This window comes from Chiloscyllium punctatum, chromosome 23 (genome assembly GCF_047496795.1).
Source record: "Chiloscyllium punctatum isolate Juve2018m chromosome 23, sChiPun1.3, whole genome shotgun sequence".
In the NCBI taxonomy this organism is placed as follows: Eukaryota; Metazoa; Chordata; class Chondrichthyes; order Orectolobiformes; family Hemiscylliidae; genus Chiloscyllium; species Chiloscyllium punctatum.
The window spans coordinates 32,246,760-32,261,929 of NC_092761.1; positions in this window are offsets into that span (position 1 = coordinate 32,246,760).

A 15,170-nucleotide genomic window follows, 5' to 3' on the forward strand; every position below is an offset into this window, starting at 1 on the left:
GCATTAACTCTGATTTCTCTTCACAAATGCTGCCAGATCTGCTGAACTATTTTCCAGCAATTTCTGATTTTGTTTCTGATTTCCAGTAGCCACCGTTTTTTGAATTCTTCTCCTGATTGTTTTTCATTTCAATGCCAACATTTCTGTTTTCTGATTATTACAATAGGAACTAACTGTTTTCATGCTAAATATCATTTCAATTTCATGTATTTCTTCCGTACGCAAAACAGAATTAACAAATGTTTGTTCTCGCAAGGTTTGTGACGGTTTATACCTCAGGTTGAGGTTTAGGGTGTAGGTTTGCTCGCTGAGCTGTAGGTTTGATATCCAGACGTTTCATTACCTGCCTAGGTAACATCATCAGTGGCAACCTCCAATTGAAGCGAAGCTGTTGTCTCCTGCTTTCTATTTATATCTTTCTCCTTGGTGGGATTGCTGGGTTTTGTGGTGATGTCATTTCGTGTTCGTTTTCTGCGGGGTTGACAGATGGCATCTAGATCTCTGTGCTTGTTTATGGCGTTGCGGTTGGTGTGTCAGGCCTCTAGGAATTCTCTGGCATGTCTTTGCTTAGCCTATCCCAGGATAGATGTGTTGTCCCAGTTGAAATGTGTTTTTTTTACACGGATGAAAAAAAAAACACCATTTCGACTGGATCAACACATCTATCCTGGGATAGGCTAAGCAAAGACATGCCAGAGATTTCCTAGAGGCCTGGCACTCCAACCACAACGCCATAAGCACACACATGGATCTAGATGCCATCGATCAACCACGCAGAAAACGAACAGGAAATGAAATCACCACAAACCCCAGGAACCCCATCCAGGAGAAAGATATAAATAGAAAGCAGGAGACAACAGCTTCGCTTCACTTGGAGGTCGCCACTGATGATGTTACCTAGCCAGGTAATGAAACGTCTGGATATCAAACCTAAAAATCAGCGAGCAAACCTACACCCGAAATGTTTGTTCTATTACAGTAAAACTTGAATTCTTAGAAATCACAATTTTGTGAAAATGAGGGAAGTTGTCTTTCGCTGAGTAGTCACATTGAATGACTAATTCTTTATTTCCAATTCATATGCATTACAAAGCAGTTTAATTTTAATTTCTGTATATGAATAATTGTTTCAAACATATCGAATTATTTGACTATCGTGACATTTTTATTTCATTGAGATCAATGTCGCTTCGGTCCATCAGTATTAGAAATTACTAATTATTTTAATTAGTCCATTACACACTGAACTGTCTAATACAATCCTAGTCCAATTATCACAATAAATATCTGAGCAGTTTCCCATTGAGTAACCATAGTAAGTATATGATTATAGTCCTGCCCATCCTGCATGGGAACATTATTGACCGCTCTGGTAATGTCTGTACTAATACACCAGGAGGCATGGGTTGAATTCCCACCTTCAACAGAGATGTGTCAAAGCACCTCTGTGAGTTGGTTAGAACATATCTAGATGTCTATTGAATTGCTTTTCAATCCAACATTTCCTCAACTTGTATCTGTTGTTCATTGCTATGACCACAATATCTGCACTTTATTGGCTTTAGGTCACTGATTAAAATATAAAGGGAATTATGCTGCTTCTAAATACCTATCAACTTTGCAGTATTAAAGATTCTACAGTGTAAATAATATTTAAATTGAGAGGGGAAAGATCGAAGAGGGATCTGACGGGCAATTTTATTCGTACAATATGTTTGGCACATATGGGATAAGCTGTGAGAGGAAGGGGCAGCGGCTGGTACAATTACAACATGTAAACGACTTTTGGACAGTTACATGGATAGAAAACATCCAGAGGGGTATGGAACAAACACAGGAAAATGGGACGAGTTTAGTTTAGGAAACCTGCCCAGCATGCCAAGTTGGGCTGAATGGGCTGTTTCTGTGCTGTGCCAATCTACCATTCTACAATTCAAAGTTGACTGTGATTGGTAAAGGAGAGAACGAGCGGGTGTTAATTCTGTTTTGTGTCCAGAAATAAAGTGGAATGAATTTTAATTTTGTCATGTAAAATAGTTCACTCTTATTGTGATTAAAAACACAATGAATATGAACATTGAAGTGAAATATAATTAAATCAATTCAACTATGTTTCCATGGTTAAAGCAGAAATTGATCTTTACAATGATTGTGAGATTGTACACTGCAATATCTTCACAACAGTTCTTGCACTGAGCCATTATTGCACATTTATACCCCTTACTGAACTGAACAATTATTCGAAATTAGAATTTTGAAAATCTATCTACGCACTTAGAAGAAGGAGCAATTTAATTTTGCAATGTGTAGACATGAAAAAGAATTATTGCAGTGAAATGTAATTGCAGTTCCCTGAATTTCTACGGCTGAGATTAATGCGATCATTCAAATCAGTAAAAGTCAGATACTTTCAAAATATGTTGGATGCAAAATCACTGGTTCCATTGTGGGATAGTTGACCTGAAAACAACAATATTGTTACAGTGGATTAAATTAAACAATACACTAAATTAAAATGTGGATCACGTTAGAAACACAAACAAATTATTCTGCAATTATTATAAGGCTAATGAATTCAAAATAAATGCTGTAATCTGAACAAATAAATCAATTCAATATTTTAAAAACACTTTGCTCTGATGTTGATTAGACGTTCATTATGCTCAGTAAACTGAAAACTGAAATATAGTCGCGAGATTGATGGACTGGGAACAATACATGAGCCAGTTATTATTGAAAATAATTTATTTTTGATGAAAAATGCAGACAATACAATTCAAAAGTTATTGTGTTTGTTGAACTAAACAAGTGATGTAGGTAACTTCATTTCTCGCAAAAAATACAGCAATGCATTTCATTCAATTCAATTAATTGTAGAAACATGTATTTTTAATTTATGTGATTTTATCCTGATCAATGTTGAAACATTAGTACCTGAATTTGGAAGAAAATTATTGGTAAAGAAAGTGAATATCTGAGTGACCACAAGATACAGTCAATGACATTTGATAGAAAATCAATTTGCATGATTTTGTGATTATTGAACATTAATAAGTAATGTTGCAATAAACATTAAAACAAAATCAACAGTTCCAAAGCAGCTGTTTGTTGTAACGAATTGAACATAAAAACACTTCTGCAGGGCACATGATCTGAAAAAGCAAAAAATCTCTTGACGTGATATTTCAGCTAAAAGATACTTTCCTTTTTTTTTAAAAAAAAAGGGTACAACTTTCAAGAATTCAAAAGTTATTGTGTTTGTTGACCTGAACAAGAGATGTAGGTAACTTCATTTCTCACAAAAGAAAGTGGAATGGGAACTTTAAAATTTTTTTGAGCAAGAAACACAATGTAGCTTTTAGTGTAATCATTTAAATTAAAATGCATGTTCGTATGGAATTGAAATATAATCAAAGCAAATGAAACAGGATTAAAATAAGCATCAACACGAATTCCATTATTGAACTAAAAATCAACTAGCATTGCATTATTACAATAAAAATCAGCATGTGCTATGATTGCAAAACTGTACAGTGCAATGTGTTTACACAAGTCAATGTATGGAAACATGATACTACACTTTGGGATGAATGTACTGGATTGAACTATTATTAAATATTGGATATAAGCAACAATTAGTCTGAAAAACAATTAATGTCAAACATTAAATTGGTGAGAAATCTGATTTTACTGTGCAACTGTGTAAAGTGTAGACATGAACAGTAATTATTAGGGTAGAATAGCATTCTGACATGACTTAAGGTTTCATATTAATTCCATGATTACTTTGTGTTTTCACATCAAGAAGAGATAACATATTTACTATGAATGCTTGATTGTTTCATTGGTTGGTTTGTGGATGTTTTAACCTGGATAGAATGACTACATTTTTCATTGTAAGAAATAACATATTAAACTAAAATGGGAATCTCACGATGCTTGTCACAAAGATTTAACTGAATTACCGTCTGGTTAATGGAGTGACAATGAATTTACAATTAATTTTAGTACTCTGGCAAATTAAATGATTCGATATTTTAAAATTATTTTGCTCTAATGTTGATTAGACTTTTTATTGAGATCAGAGACTTGAAGATTAAATTGCTTTTTTGGTAGATTGACAAAAAACATATTAGACATTCAGTGATTATTAATTATCATTGTTTTGTCATTCATAATTCTCAGTTATTCAAGAATTTCTTGCTTTACATTTCTTCCCAAAAAGAATAATTTCTTGGAATTTTTCATATCATCAATATTTACAAATTTGAGTCAGAGTTGGGAAGAGAATAAATAGATAAGGAATGTGGGTATCACAGCAAAAAATAGGCAACAGTATTTGTCGCACAATTATTTTCAAAATTTCTCTGAAAAAATGTAATCGGTTATGCGCAAATGCTTGCAGCTACAAATACAGTGAGCCATAATTACACTTTTGCTGTGATGAATAGTCGAGAAACCTATCACAAACATTAGTAATATTCAGGAATTTCTTCATCTCAATAAATGTCAGTATTAGCTTGCTCATCTATTAATGATGAAGGGTGATTATTGGTCAGAGAAAGATGTGTGTAAATTATAAGAAGGTGCCTATTGCATATCTTTGGATGGGGTATTATGGTGATGTTTGTTGTGGTTATTCATCCTGGGAAAAATAAGATTATTACAAAGAGATATTCAGTGAATAGTGATTAGGTGACCTTGAAGACCATGGTTTGGTTTTATGTGCAGTGATTAAGAGTAATTTGATTTCAGTAGCATTGGGCTATTTTGCATGATTTGGCAAATGATTAATAATCTTGTGACAAAATTTTGAGGATGATCATGAGCTGTATTCGATCCATCCAATGGGTTGGTACAAACATCCTTCACTGTTTTCCTTCCCATGAGAGGCGTGCTATGCTCAGGAACTGGCTGGAAGCCAAGATGCCAGAAAATCTGGTTCAACCTCTCGAATACACAACTCTCAGGCTGGTTGTCACTGGATCCCCGGAACTTTTGTGACCTCTTTTCTGGAGCTGAATGATGCTGGCTCTGTTTGATTTCATTTCAGCAGGTTTCTTTTCGATCAGATTTCTGTGGCTGTCGGTGAATTTCAAACATTCAATTTCGGGCCACAGGTCACTTGACCTCAGTCAATAATTAAAATAGAGTTCACTTATTGTGACAGTGATGTGATAATTAACGGTGGCGTTTTAACAAATGAAATGATTAAACATTTTCCAGCAGTTTACACAGACATTAATTAGATATTCATTAAGATATGTAAACTGAGAAGTATAATCTAGTTGCAGGATTACTGAATTGTAAGAAAGATTTAGTTACTGTGTTTTCTAGAGGAATTGTTTAATCATTCAAATAGGTCAGCTCTTCCTGAATTCTACGTACCTTCCATTGGTTTATTTGTAGCGAACACTCATCTAGGAATCATTTGATTTGTCTTTTAAACTGTGTTTCAAGATTTCAACGGGACATTGACATTGATCTGAGCTGAGAAGTAGGAGATTGAGTTCAACCTGGAAAAGTGTGAAGAGATTCATTTTAGAATTTTGAATTTGAATGCAGACTATTGAATGAAATGTAGGATTTTTGGCAGTGTGGAGGAACAGAGGGATCTTGGAGTCCATGTCCATAGATCCCTCATAGAGGACGTTTAACCAGGATCCTGCCTGAAGTAGAGGGCACGTCTTCTGATGAAAGGTTGAAGGAGCTAGGGCTTTTCTCATTGGAGCAAAGAAGGATGAGAGGCAACTTGACAGACAGGCTTAGATAGACTGATGAGAGGCTTAGATCGAGTGAACAACCAGAGACTCTTTTTCCCAGGTGGAAATGACTATCATAAGAGGGCATAATTTCAAGGTGAATGGAGGCATGCTTAGTGGAGATGTCAGAGGTAGGTTCCTATTACAGAGTGATGAGTGTGCGGAATGTACTCCTAGCAGTGGTAGTAGAGTCAGATACAGTAAGTGTATCTAAGTAACTCATGGCTACGTACATGAATGATAGCAAAATGAAGGGAATATAGGTTAGTTTGATCTTAGAAGAGGATAAAAGGTTAGCACATGGACCAAATGTCCTGTACTGTGTTGTACTGTTCGATGTTCTATGTACTGAACTGAACAGTTATTACATATTAGCAACAAATAGATTTTCAAAGCTCTATTAGCGAACATTAGAATAATGATAAATCTCACCTTGCTATTTGACTGAGCTATGTGTGGACATAAACAGGAATTATTGCAGGGAAAAGTAATTAACGTTTTCAAAATTAATAAATTTGAAGTTACCGAGGTCATTCAAATGGCGGCCTTTGTGGGGAGCCGCAGAAAATGGGGGAGATACTAAATGAGTATTTTGCATCAGTATTTAATGTGGAAAAGGATATGGAAGGGATATAGACTGTCGGGAAATAGATGGTGATATCTTGCACAATGTCCAGATTACAGAGAAGGAAACCCTGGATGTCTTGAAATGGGTAAAGGTGGATAAATCCCCAGGACCTGATCAGGTATACCCGAGAACTCTGCGGGAAACTAGAGAAGTGATTGTTGGGCCTCTTGCTGAGATATTTGTATCATCGATAGTCACAGGTGAGGCGCCGGAAGACTGGACTTTGGCTAACGTGGTGCCAACGTTAGGGCAAGAAGGGCAGTAAGGACAAGCCAGGGAACAATAGACCAGTGAGCCTGACCTCGGTGGTGGGCAAGTTGTTGGAGCAAATCCTGAGAGACCAGACGTGCATGTGTTTGGAAAGCCAAGCACTGATTATGGATAGTCATCATGGCTTTGTGCGTAGGAAATCATATCTCACAAACTTGCTTGAGTTTTTTGAGGAAGTAACAAAGAGGTTTGATTTTGGCAGAGCAGTAGATGCGATTTATATGGACTTCAGTAAGGCGTTCTTCCCATAGGAAACTAATTAGTAAGGTTAGATCTCACGGAATATGGGGAGAACTAGCCATTTGGATACAGAACTGGCTCAAAGCTAGAAGACAGAGGGTGGTGGTGGAGGGTTGTTTTTCAGACTGGATGTCTGTGACCAGTGGAGTGCCACAAGGATCGGTGATGGTTCCTCTACATTTTGACATTTATATAAATGACTTGGATGCGAGCATAAGAGGTATAGTTAGTAAGTTTGCAGATGACACCAAAATTGGAGGTGCACTGGAGAGCCAAGAGGGCTACCTCACATTACAACAGGATCTGGACCAGATGGACCAATGGGCTGAGAAGTAGCAGATGGAGTTTAATTCAGTTAAATGCGAGGTGCTGCATTTTGGGAAAACAAATCTTAGCAGGACTTATACACTTAGTGGTAAGGTCCTTGGGAGTATTGATGAACAAAGAGACCTTGGAGTGCAGGTTCATAGCTCCTTGAAAGTGAAGTCGCAGGTAGATAGGATAGTGAAGGCGGCGTTTGGTATGCTTTCCTTTATTGGTCAGAGTATTGAGTACAGAAGTCAGAAGGTCATGTTTTGGGCTGTACAGGACAGTGGTTAGGCCACTGTTGGGATATTTCGTGCAATTCTGGCCTCCTACCTACCGGTAAGAAGTTGTGAAACTTGAAAGGGTTCAGAAAAGACTTACAAGGATGTTGCCAGGGTTGGAGGATTTGAACTACAGGGAAAGGCTGAACAGTCTGGGGCTGTTTTCCCTGGAGCATTGGAGGCTGAGGCGTGACCATATAGAGATTTACAAAATTTTGAGGGGCATGGATAGGGTAAGTAGGCAAAGTCTTTTCTCTGGGGTCGGGGAGTCTAGAACTAAAGATGGTAGGTTTCGGTTGAGATGGGAAGATATAAAAGAGACCTACAGGGCAACTTTTTCACACAGAGGGTCGTAAGTGTATAGAATGAGCTGCCAGAGGAAGTGGTGAAGGCTGGTACAATTGCAACATTTAAGAGGCATTTGGATTGGTATATGAATAGGAAGAGTTTGGAGGGATATGGTGGGATTAGATTGTGTTGGGAAATGTGGTCGGCATGGATGGGTTGGAGTGAAGGGTCTGTTTCCATGTTGTATGCCTCTATGACTCGATGACTCTTAATGAGAAAAAAGTCAGATTTTTACAACGAGTGTTGTATCAGAAATCATTGATTCTTTTGTATGTGTGATGATCTGAAAGAAAATGGATTTTTATATTACTGTATTAGTACAAGGGAACACTAGATTATTTTCAAATATGAAATTCACTGTAATTGTTAGCCAGAATAAGTTAAAGCTTTGTGTAATTATTGTAATGCTGATGACTTAATAATTGTTGTTAGAATTCTGAAAAAAGAAAATGTTATACTATTTGTCCTAAGAGTCAATAAATTAAATTGATATATGAACCACAATATACCTGTTAGCAAAACTAATTTAAATTATTATGCAATTATTGTCAAGGCAATGACTTGATAATTAGTGCTAGTATCTAAACAAATAAATTGATTCAATATTTTGAAAGCATTTTGCTCTGAAATTGATTGGATATTTATTAAGATCGGAAAACGGAGGGAATAAAATGCAATAGCTCGCTTGATTGGATTGAAGAAGAAAATGAGACAGTCCATGTCAGTGTCGGTTACCACAGCACAGTCCTTTTGGAGACAGGTCACACCTGCAGATAGAGCTGAGCGATGCAGCAACCAACAGATCAGACCTAAACTCTACATTCATTCCACATCCAGTCGAGAATGGTGGTGGAGAATTGAACAACTCACCGGAAAAGGAGGTTCTACAAATATTCCCATCATCAATGATGGAAGAGCTGAACACATCAGTGCAAAAGATAAGGCTGAAGCTTTCTGGGAGCTAAATATCCAAGAATGCACATCCAAATGAAAAGGCAGGCAGGTGGGCAGAGAGGCTGGGGTTAGTGAACAGTAAGAAATGGAATTAAGTCAAGAGCAATAAATGACATTGGCTCAGATGATGTAGAATCTGTGTGGGTGGAGATGAGGAACCGCAAAGGTTAAAAAAAACATAATGGGAGTTATCTGTAGAGCTCCAAACAATAGTCAGGATTTGGGCATAAGTTACATGAGGAGATAGGAAAAGCATGTAAGGAAGGTAAGGTTACAGTGATCGGGGGGATTTCAATATGCAGGGGGACTGGGAAAATCAGGATGATAGTGGATTGCAAGAAAATGAATTTGTGGAATCTCTGCAACATGGCTTTTTGAAGAAGGTTGCAGTGGAGCCCACTAGGGAACAGGCAATTCTGGATTTAGTGTTGTGCAATGAGGCAGACTTGATAAGGGAGGTTAACGTGAATGAACACTGAGGAGGCAGGGACCATAATATGATAGAATTTACAGGGCAGTTTGAGAGGGAGAAGATGGAATCAGATGTAACTGTATTCCAGCTGAATAAAGGCAGCTACAGAGACATGAGGGAGAAGCTGGAGTGAATTGACTGAGAGAGGAGTCAAGCAGGAAAGAGAGTGGAACAGTGAGGGCTAGGGATTCTGGGAGTGTCCGGGTGACACAGTAAAAATTCATCCCGAGGAAAAAGCAGCATGGATCAGGGAGGGTGAGGCAACCATGGATGACTTGGGAAGTCAGGGAAAGCATACAAGCAACATATCACATGGCAAAGGGCAGTGGAATGTCAGTGAAATGGGAAGCCAAAAAAGAACAATGGAGAACAATGAAGAAAAAACATAAGGAGAAAGAAGATTAAGCATGAGAGAAAGCGAGTGTGTAATATTAAAAACATGATTGCCGGAGTTTCTTTAGTTCCATAAAGTTCAAAAGAGAGGCGAAAATGGACATGTGCTGCTGGAAATTGAGGCTGGAAGAATAGTAATGGGGAACAAAGAAATGGATAAGGAACTGAATAAGTACTTTGCATCAGTCTCCATGGTGGAAGACACAAATAATATCCCAAAATTTCAGGGACAGTCGGGGTGTCGGGGGTGGGGGTGGGGCGGGTGGCGGTGGAACAGAGATGAGTGTGGAATATAAATCACGAACAGATCAGGCTTGGTCTTATTGAATGGTGGAGCAGGCTCGAGGGGTCGAATGGTCACCTACTTCTTCTTTCTCACATGATCCCAGGACTGACAGCTTTGTTTAAAATTCATTCACTAGATGTAGGTGCCACTGGCTAGGGCAAAATGTATTACCCAGAGAGCATTTAAGAGTCACCAAGGAGAAAATGCTAAAAAATTGAAAAATTTGAAAATAGATCTATTACCTGGACAGATGGACCACGCCCCAGAAGGTGATAGCTGAAGGGATAGTGGAGGCTTTAATTGTGAGCTTTCCGGTATCACTGGAGTCAGGGACTGTCCCAGAGGACAGGAACATTGCTAATATAACCCCCAACCACAAGAAGGGAGTAAGGAAAAAGAAGGGAAATAACTGGGTATTAATCCTGGCCTCAGTCATTGGTAAATTGTTGGTACTATTTTGTCAGTAATATTTAACGAACTGGTTATTTCAATTATAATGCAATCTCTACAAAAAGACCAAATATTTTTTTGACGACAACAAATTTTCAGACAACTTCTCTCAATCTATCTCTCCTTCCTTTTCATTAGACAAAGTAGGGAGGCATGGAAACACTACAGTGATGTAAGCTATATGTAATACAGTGAGACAGGAAAGCTAGTATGGCTCATGTTGATTCTTGAAACCCACACAGTGAAGCAACACATTCACTGCATAATAAAGATTAGACAACATTTCAACCCCACTCATACCGGCATGACAGAAATAAAATGTGGGTTGGTTGGACAGGCTGGTTTTGTTTCAGTTGGAGTGAGGGGTGACATGACTGAAGTATATAAGATCCTGCATGGTTTGATAAGGTGGATGTGGAAAGGATATTTCCTCTTGTGGGTCATTCCTGAACTAGAGGGAACTGCTTTAAAATTGGCTTCACCCTTTCAGGACATAGATAATGAAATTTGTTTCCTCTCAGAAGGCTGTGCAACTTTGGAACTCTGCCCCAGAAGGTGGATTCACTGAGTATTTTTAAGACACCGGTTGATAGATTCGTGTTAAGGGGCATTGGGGCAAGATGGAATAAAAATCACGAACAGATCAGGCTTGGTCTTCTTGAATGGTGGAGCAGGCTCAAGGGGCATAATGGTCACCTTCTGCTTCTTTCTCACATGATCCCAGACTGAGAGCTTTGTTTAAAATTCATTCACTGGATGTAGGCGCCACTGGCTAGGGCAACATTTATTACCCAGAGAGCAGTTAAGAGTTAACAATATTGCTGTGGGTCAGGAGTCACATGCAGGCCAGACCAGTTAAGGATGGCGGATTCCTTCCCTAAAGGACATCAGTGACACAGATGGGTTTTTCCTGACAATCAATAATAGTTTCATGGTCATCAACAGACCCATAATTTTAGATGATTATTAAATTCAAGGTCCACATTTGCTGTAATGCGATTTGAATCAGGGTCCCCAGAATATTCGCTGGGTCTCTGGATTAACAGTTCAGCAATGATAACACGAGGCTGTTACCGAGCTACAAAGGGACAGTTTTACGGGTGGAAACCAAAACCTTGATCAAACTGGATTAAATAAAGGAGTGCTGATAGAATGGAGGAGAGTTGAAGGGATTGGGGGAAGAGAATTACCAAGTTTAGGTTCAAAGCAGCTGAAACTAAAGCCACCAACAGGGAGGAGATGAAAACAAGAAACTCTCATGCAGCTGGAATTGGATAAGTGCAGCTCCCTCAGGGAGGTGTGGAACTACACTGGGAGGACAGGGTGAAGGCATGGGTAGGTTTAAAAGCAGTGAACCAAATTTTGAAATCATATTTCTGAACATAATGTCGATGAGGTTAAAATGGAGGGAGATGTCTTACGTGACTTGCTTTAAGGACACAGACAGTAGAATCTGAGGTGATCATGAGGATGTGGAGGTGAAGGTGGGAGACAAGCTGGGACTGTGTTGGAGTAGTCATGGTGAGAGGGAACAAATGCTGGATGGAGGGTTTCAGCAGCTGATGGACTGACACTGAGGTGAGCCATCAGAAACTGAGCAAGTGACCACCATCTAATAGGACAGAGAAACTGATCCATCAGCCTGAAACTGACTGACCACGTGGCTGTCAGTGACTCCAACACAAGTGAATGGAAACATTGCTCAGAGCCTGTTTCTGTAACATTCAACACAACCAGGAAATGGAAAGTGAATAATTAGCTGAAAACAAGGCGACTGCTCTGTTAGAGTCAAAATTATTCAATGTTCAGTTATTGAATATTACTGACTCTCAGAATATTCTAACCTGCAGAATCACAGTAAAAGGGGAAAGTAAACAACATTCTTGGCAAAGACAGAATGAACCAACTACTTGTATAAAACTAGCTCAAAACAAAGGTGCTGAATCCTCCACAAACTGACAAACACAGGTATATGACAAACACACCATCAGTTTGTAGATAGACAATGAAATTCTTCAGAAAAACACTTCCCTGCTTATGGTGTGTGGTAGAAATCATTCTCAGTGAGAACTGCCACTTATTTCCTTTGAAAAGAGTCTCTGTTTCCCTTCAGAAAAGCAGGTGTGTCGCGCACTTACAGACAAAGGAAACCTGATCTGAGACTCGCAGGTTAATTAAGCTATTATTGACAGTCCATTGCACACAACAAGAGCTTACACCACAACAGATTCTAGGGAAACCAACAATGAAATTAAAAAGGTGAATTAGTCTTAATAATCATGCAGCCTCTCTCGATTAAATAATTCTAGTCAACTTCCAAACATTTTAAAACTATTAATACCAATGCATACATATTTATTTCCTTTCCTAAGTTTCCTCCAAAAAATATATCTGACTATTCTCTTCAAAATATATTTTAAATGGTCAATTCATAATCACAATTCATTTCCAATTATTCTTAGAGCAAAACAACTTGCAAACTAAAATAGTTTTCATGTCAATAATGACACTGGAAACTTTGTTATGTAGTTTAACCATATTTCCAAATATTGTTTTGGTTCATTATTGCAGTGAAGCTAAAATTAAAGTCTATTTATTTTCTCTGATATCCTTCCATTACTTTATTCCCTAATAACAATGCCCACGGTGTAATGGGTGACAAGCATTAAAATAAAATTGAATTTTCAATGCAAGAACTGGTACAAATAATCACATATTATTCAGTTCATTCATTGTCGTTGATTATCAGAGTTATATTCATTGTATGATCATGTTAAATTCACTTAAATAATCACAGTACAATTCTCACCTCTATAGATATGTCAAAGTGAATGTCAAATTATTAATATTCCAAGTCAAACCAAATTTACATTTTGCTCTGTTTTATTCCAGGAATGACAGGATGTGTTACATTATTATGGGAAACAGGAACAAGTGAAGGTGGTCGCTCTCAGACGTGAGGCCTTAAAGCCAAAGGGCCAGGTGGTAGTTACAGTGGGGGAGGTACCTAGTGCCCCGCTCTCCTCAGAAGGCAGTGAGGATGGTGACACTGACTGGAACGGGTTAGATGGTGAAGCAGCCACGTATGGACAGAGGGACGACAATGGGTGGGATGACCCACCGCCCTATAAGACCCAGAAGGCCCTGTCTATGGCTCCACTGTGCATCAAAGCTCAAACTTGGAGAGACAGAAGGGAGCAACAAGGGGAACTGACAGAAACGAAACCTGAACCGTTTATCCAGCTGAACGACAGATGTTGGTGAATGAACACCCAGCCTGACAGAGAATTGGTAATAATGGGCCTTATTGGGACAATATGGATGAATTGGTAGAGGTACACAGTCTCACCGAAAATGATGTACGGACCCTCCCTCGGCCCAAGATGCCCTGACGTGTACAGCAGAATCTGTCCCTGCAATAAGAGGGTGAGGGGGAGAGTCGGTTCCCCCAATGCACAGCCGATCAGTGGCTCCAGGCATTTACAGATATTACAGGGACACACTGGGGAGGGGACAGGCTGAATGGGCTAAAATAACTTTGGTGACTCAGAGACAAAAGGGTGATATCGAGGATCATACAGAAAGGAAGCCTGATGTATGTAAGGACCACGGGGGATTACCAAACCCCAACCTGTGATGATGAAATCGGTTTGATGTATTTAAAAGATGACATGGGACCCTATTTAACTGTAATTATAAACATGGGACTCTCAGTGGGAGATAATTCTAACCACATTCTGAATTGGGCCATGAGAGCTGAGGCAAACACAGAAACACAGGGGAATAGCTGCAGTACAGGGAGGGTAATCAGACCCACAATGTTACAAGGGAAGCAGGAAAGGGCACATAGACAAGGAATGTAGGCAGAGAGAGGGAGATAGGTGTTCACATTGTGAGTGGCCTGTGTTCACGTAGGTATATTCATAGCCCATGAATATTCATTGATGCGCTGTGAAGGGGCCAACACTTGCATGATTCTAACACCGGAGCATCTTTGTACTTTATGCCTCACCCTACAACTCAAATCCTCCAACCCTAACAACATCCTTGTAAGTCTTTTTTGAAACCTTTCAAGTTTCACAGCACCCTTCTGATAGGAGGCAGGCCGGAATTGCACACAATATTCCAAAAGTGGCCTAACGAATGTCCTGTACAGCAACATGACCTCCCACATCCTATACTCAATGCTCAAACCAATAAAGGAAAATATACTGAACACCTTCTTCATCATCCTATCTGCCTGCAACTTGACTTGCAAGGACTATGAACCTGCAGTCCAAGCTCTCTTTGTTGCACAAACGTCTTCAGGGCCTTGCCATTCAGTGTACAAGTCCTGCCCTGATTTGCTTTTCCAAAATGCAGCACATCACATTTACCTAAATTAAACCCCATCTGATCAATATCTTATTGTAATCTGAGGTAACCTTCTTCATTATCCACACCCCACCAATTTTGTATGACCTGTAAACTCATTTACGATACCAAATTATTTAAATGAGTAACGAAAAAAATCCAGAAATAAACATCCATTTCTCTGAGTTTGAATGTGCTCTGTGTAAATCCTGCCCAATGACTCTGTACCAGAGAGAGGCTGCACATGCACCTGGCTGCACCTTGCCCCCTACAAAGATGGTGGCTCCACACGTGTACAGAGAATTCTTGCCCCGAATAAAGATGGCGGCGCGCACTCATGCCTGCGGCCACACTGAGGCAATTCCCCGTTTACTGAAAAAACGAGACTGGGACGTTCAAATTTGTGTTTTCCGACGTGCACATTTTG